We start from the raw sequence: 5775 nt of genomic DNA, 5'->3' as shown, positions 1-5775 counted from the left end.
TGTAATTTCTTTAGAAAAATTCTGATAAAATATATTTGTGATGACAGAAGTCTGTAGAATACTGGATTACACCATGTTTTTTTCTTATTATAAACTCATATGTGCAGTTCTGAAAAAGGCAACCTATTGTATGACTCATATTTCCTTAAGCACTCATGACCATATGTTTCCCTAGAGAACGGAGGGTTTTCTAAATGCAGAATTCTATCTGATCGGAATAAGAACATAGAATCGTAATTTGTACTTCAGGTTAATTTAAGATAATGCTTTTATTGTAGTACAATGTAGAAACCTTAGTACTCAGAGGCTGAGATATTTTAGAACGGATAGCTAAAGTTATGTTATACTATATAAATGAAATATAATTTCACTTGCAGGCAATTATTCTTCTTAAGTGAAATTAAGACTGCTATCTTACAAACTTTTAGCTATGGTTTAACCGCTCTGAGGAAATTCTCATGTGTGAGTTATTGCTATAATTTATATATCATCTTCCAAAGGATATTCAGAATAGCTTGATTGGCACTTAAAGATGCATATTTACCATTTTGATTTCCATTCTTATATTTCTTTATTTAATGTTCTCTTTAAATGAGGTTTTAAGTGTGGATACCGCAAAAAATAAGTGCTTTGTTTTTAAATTCCTTGAACTACTTAGAACTGTATGATGTTCTGATTTAGTAAGTTTGGACTATGTAGTGTACCACTGAATAAGGCGTGTCTCACGGGTACTGTTTAAAAATAATTTCCTTTAGAAATTCTTGAATGTCAGTGTTCCTAGAGGGGTGTCCTAGTGCTTGATGATTAACTTGATGTACAAAGCGTATAGAGATTGAAAAAAAAATCCTGGGCAGATAAAAATTTGTGAATGACATTGAAATCATAAAAAAAGGTGTAAGACAGCAGGGTCCTACAAAGTGATCTAGAATACAGTAAAATGAAAAATAAGCTTAAAAGGGATAAAATGCATGATCAGATATCAAAAAGTCAAGACTACAGATAACAGATATATGTACGATATGAAAGATTATTTTGAGACTCTCTTTGCTGGCAAGCTGGAATTGTGATGAGTGATTATCTGAGTGCTAGTTCCCTGGGAGACTACAAGTTTTTCCATACTGGCTATAGAACATTTTAATTTTGTCTTCGCTTAGAGGAAAATTACCAAGCAGCTGTAATATTTTAGTGTTGTCGTAATGGTAATCTAGTTAACCCTATGCTGTAATTGCTCATTATTAAAGAAACATTATCAAGACATCTCTAGAGATAAACTTTCTTTTACTTTTAAGTATACATTTGGATTTTTTTTGGTGGATGTCAGGTAAAGATACTGGATAAAATTTTGCAATTTGTTCTGTTTTGCTATGCGTATGCTGAAACTTTCAGAAGAGAATAACGCCAATTCTAATGTGTGCTATGCAAAATAAAGATAGGAAAATATAGTTTGGGTTTTTAAATGTTGCTTTGAGAGAGGATAGACCATGCTGTAGCCTCTCCCCCCCTCTTTTTTGTTTGTTTTGGGGACAATACACTTGCCATGAAAAAAGGTGTGTGTGGGGAGAAATAATTTTCTGTGTAGGATTATTTTTTTTAAAGTTTTTATTCTAATACCTTGTGTTCAGCCTGCCATTTATTTGATGGGAACTGTATTGAAATGCACTTGATTATCAATTGAAATTATAGTTTATTATTGCCATATGTAAGTAGAACCTTAGCAGAAATATTGTAACAAAAACACCGTCACATTTCCCCAGCCTCTGTTTAGTAGCATTCAAATCACTTTTATTCTACAATATTCTGTTGTGCATTGTATCATTTCATTTTTCTTTAAATGTAATTATTTTCCAGACTACTTAAGAGTCTGGAACACTTCATATCAACATTATTACTTACAGTAACTGCCAAAATTCATTTATTTTTCCTCATTATTAAAAAGAAAATGAGAAAGCTGACCATTTGAGTTATGTGAAGAGGGAAAAAAGAATAATCCATTATTCTTTTTTTTTGTCTATTCTCTCTCTGTTTTTTTACTGTCTTTATGATAGTGATCATTTTGCCAGAATCTTCAGAGAATATGGGCAACAGGATCACCTGCCCTCCATATTAATGTTAGTAGTGTTAGGTCCGGTATCCGAACTGACAGGGAGAGAGACAACCACCATAGATATATTGTCTTTTATTAATAGAAGAAAGATAATAAGTATTACCAGCTAGCTGGGGTCCGGGCTTTCCCACGCAGGGGTCACACCACGGACCCCGACCACTTCGAGCGTCCCTCTTTTATACCGTTCTTACCCAAGAGTGTTCCCCCTCCCGTTTTCCTGTTTTGCATTCTTGTTAATGTTATCTATTTTGCTGAATTAAAACATCTGGATAAGCAGCCCCCCTATCATCCTGATTGAGGGCAGGGCACCCTAACCCCGCCACCTATCAAGGGTCCAGACCTTGCCATGAGCAGGGCATCCTGACCCTGCCATCTATCAAGGGTTCTGCCCCTGCCATGAGCAAGACATCCGGACTCTGCCAGTTATCATGGGTCCTTGTGCTCTAAGACTCAGCTTATTCTACATTAGCTATTTAACCCCTACCTTCCCTGCTAATGCACCCTACATTCCCCCCTTTTTCTTTTGCTAATATCAGAGAATCCTTTCTCGATCTTTCTGAGTTTGTCGCATGAACATTATGTGCATAGAATTAACTTGATTTGTAGCTTTTTCCATTACCCTCATTACACATTTCCACATTATACAGATACACAGTAACAGTAATAACAGAATTACAAATACGTGTAATCCTTCTTTTATCAGTCCTGATATCCACCCAGGTAACCCTCCAAACAATGACTCTAGCCATCCGTCCATCAGTCCTTCTTCCCATGTTATCTTCTGAGTGTGTTCCTTGAATCATAGAATCATAGAATCATAGAATGCTTAGGGTTGGAAGGGACCTCTAGAGATCATCTAGTCCAACCCCCCTGCATACGCAGGGACACCTAAAGCACGTGGCACAGGACTGCATCCAAGCGGGTTTTGAAGATCTCCAGAGAAGGAGACTCCACAACCTCTCTGGGCAGCCTGTTCCAGTGCTCTGTCACCCTCACTGTTAAGAAATTTTTCCTTAAGTTCCTATGGAATTTTTGATGTTTCAGTTTCCGGCCATTTCCTCTAGTCCTATCAGTGGCCACCACTGAAAAGATACCATGACCGTCCTCTGCACTCCCTCCCTTGAGGTATTTATATACACTGATTAGATCCCCTCTCAGCCTTCTCTTCTCCAGGCTGAACAGGCCCAGCTCCCTCAGCCTCTCCTCATAGGGCAGATGTTCCAGGCCCCTGATCATCCTTGTGGCCCTGCGCTGGACTCTCTCCAGCAGCTCCACATCCCTCTTGTACTGTGGAGCCCAGAACTGGACACAGTACTCCAGATGCGGCCTCACCAGGGCTGAGTAGAGGGGCAGGATCACCTCCCTCGACCTGCTGGAGACGCTCTTCTTAATGCAGCCCAGGATCCCATTGGCCTTTTTGGCCACGAGGGCACACTGCTGCCTCATGGTCAACTTGTCGTCCACCATGACACCCAGGTCTTTCTCCGCAGAGCTGCTCTCCACAAGCTCAGTCCCCAGCCTGTACTGGTGTCTGGGGTTATTCCTCCCCAGGTGCAGGACCTTGCACTTGGCCTTGTTGAATTTCATGAGGTTTTTCACCGCCCAGTTGTCCAGTCTGTCCAGGTCCCTCTGGATGGCAGCACAGCCCTCTGGGGTATCGGCTACTCCTCCCAGTTTGGTATCATCAGCAAACTTGCTGAGGGAGCACTCTGTGCCTTCATCCAGGTCATTGATGAATAAATTGAACAGGACTGGACCAAGGACTGACCCCTGGGGGACACCGCTAGCCACAGGCCTCCAACTAGACTCTGCACCGCTGATCACCACTCTCTGGGCCCTGCCATCCAGCCAGTTCCTAATCCATCTCACTGTCCACTCATCTATCCCACACTTCCGGAGCTTGCCCAGGAGGATGTTGTGAGGGACGGTGTCAAAAGCCTTGGTGAAGTCGAGATAGACGACATCCACCGCTCTCCCCTCGTCTATCCAGCCGGTCATTTCATCATAGAAGGCTATCAGGTTAGTCAGGCAAGATTTTCCCTTGGTGAATCCATGCTGACTACTCTTGAGCACCTTCTTGTCCTCCATGTGCCTGGAGACAACGGCCAGTATGAGCCGTTCCATCACTTTTCCGGGGACGGAGGTGAGGCTGACTGGCCTGTAGTTGCCTGGGTCCTCCTTCTTGCCTTTTTTGAAGACTGGCGTGACATTGGCCTTCTTCCAGTCTTCCGGCACCTCCCCCGTTCTCCAGGATCTTTCAAAGATGATGGAGAGCGGCTTAGCTATGGCATCTGCCAGCTCCCGCAGCACTCTGGGGTGCATCCCATCAGGGCCCATGGATTTGTGGGTATCGAGGTTCCTTAGGTGCTCTCTGACCCAATCTTCCTCTACCCAGGGCAAGTCTTCCTCTCCACCCGCTTCTTCTCTTGCCTCTAGGGCCTGGGGCTCTAAAGGGCTGCCCTTGGTAAACACCGAAGCAAAGAAGGCATTGAGCAACTCTGCTTTTTCTGTGTTATTTGTAACCAAGGTGCCCATCCCGTCCTCCAGCGGACCCACGTTCTCCCTGATCTTCCTTTTGCTGTTAATGTATTTGAAGAATTTTTTTTGTTATTTTTAACGTCCCTTGCCAGCTTACCTTCCAGACGTGCCTTAGCTTTCCTTGTCGCATCTCTGCACTCCCTGACTACGTTCCTGTATTTCTCCCAGGGGGCCTGTCCTTTTTTCCACATTCTGTATACCGCTGCCTTCTGCTTGAGCATTGCCACAAGCTCCCGGCTCATCCACGCAGGTCGCCTGCCCCCTCTGCCTCCCTTCCTACACACAGGGATGCACTGCTGCTGGGCGTGGAGGAAGTGCCGCTTGAAAACTAACCAGCTCTCTTGGGCCCCCCTGCCTTCTAGAGCACTAGCCCATGGGATTCTACCGAGGAGGTCTCTGAAGAGGCTAAAGTTGGCCCTCCTGAAGTCCATCGTCGCAAGGCTACTTACAGCCCTGCCTCCTCCTCGTTGAATCCTGAACTCCACCAACTCATGGTCACTGCAGCCGAGGCTACCCCCCACCTTCACATCTCCTACTAGGCCCTCCCTATTTGATAGCACGAGGTCCAGTAGCCCACCTCTCCTCGTCGGCTCCTCCACAACCTGCGTCAAAAAGTTATCGTCGACGCTCTGCAGGAACCTCCAGGACTGCTTATGCCTGGCTGTGTTGTCCTCCCAGTTGATGTCGGGGTAGTTGAAGTCCCCCATGAGAACCAGGGCCTGTGACCGTGAGGCAACATCCAGCTGCCTATAGAAGGCCTCATCAACCTCCTCGTCCTGGTCAGGTGGCCGGTAGCAGACACCCACCACAGTGTCTCCCACATTAGCCTGCCCTCTAATCCTTACCCACAAGCTCTCAACTCGCTCATCCTCGACTCCCAGGTTGAGCTCCATGCATTCCAGTTGCTCTCTCACATAAAGAGCAACTCCACCACCTCGCCTTCCCAGCCTGTCCTTCCTAAAGAGCACATAGCCTTCCATGGCAGCGCTCCAGTCGTGCGAGCTATCCCACCACGTCTCTGTGATTCCGATGAGATCATGACGCTGGGACCGCACACAGATCTCCAGTTCATCCTGCTTATTCCCCATGCTTCGCGCATTGGTATACAGGCATTTCAGGGAAGCAACAGAGGC

Source organism: Tinamus guttatus, unplaced genomic scaffold, assembly GCF_059628265.1.
Source record: "Tinamus guttatus ecotype Peru unplaced genomic scaffold, ASM5962826v1 Tinamus_guttatus_pri_ptg000316l, whole genome shotgun sequence".
Taxonomy (NCBI): Eukaryota; Metazoa; Chordata; class Aves; order Tinamiformes; family Tinamidae; genus Tinamus; species Tinamus guttatus.
This window is presented reverse-complemented; position numbering follows the sequence as displayed.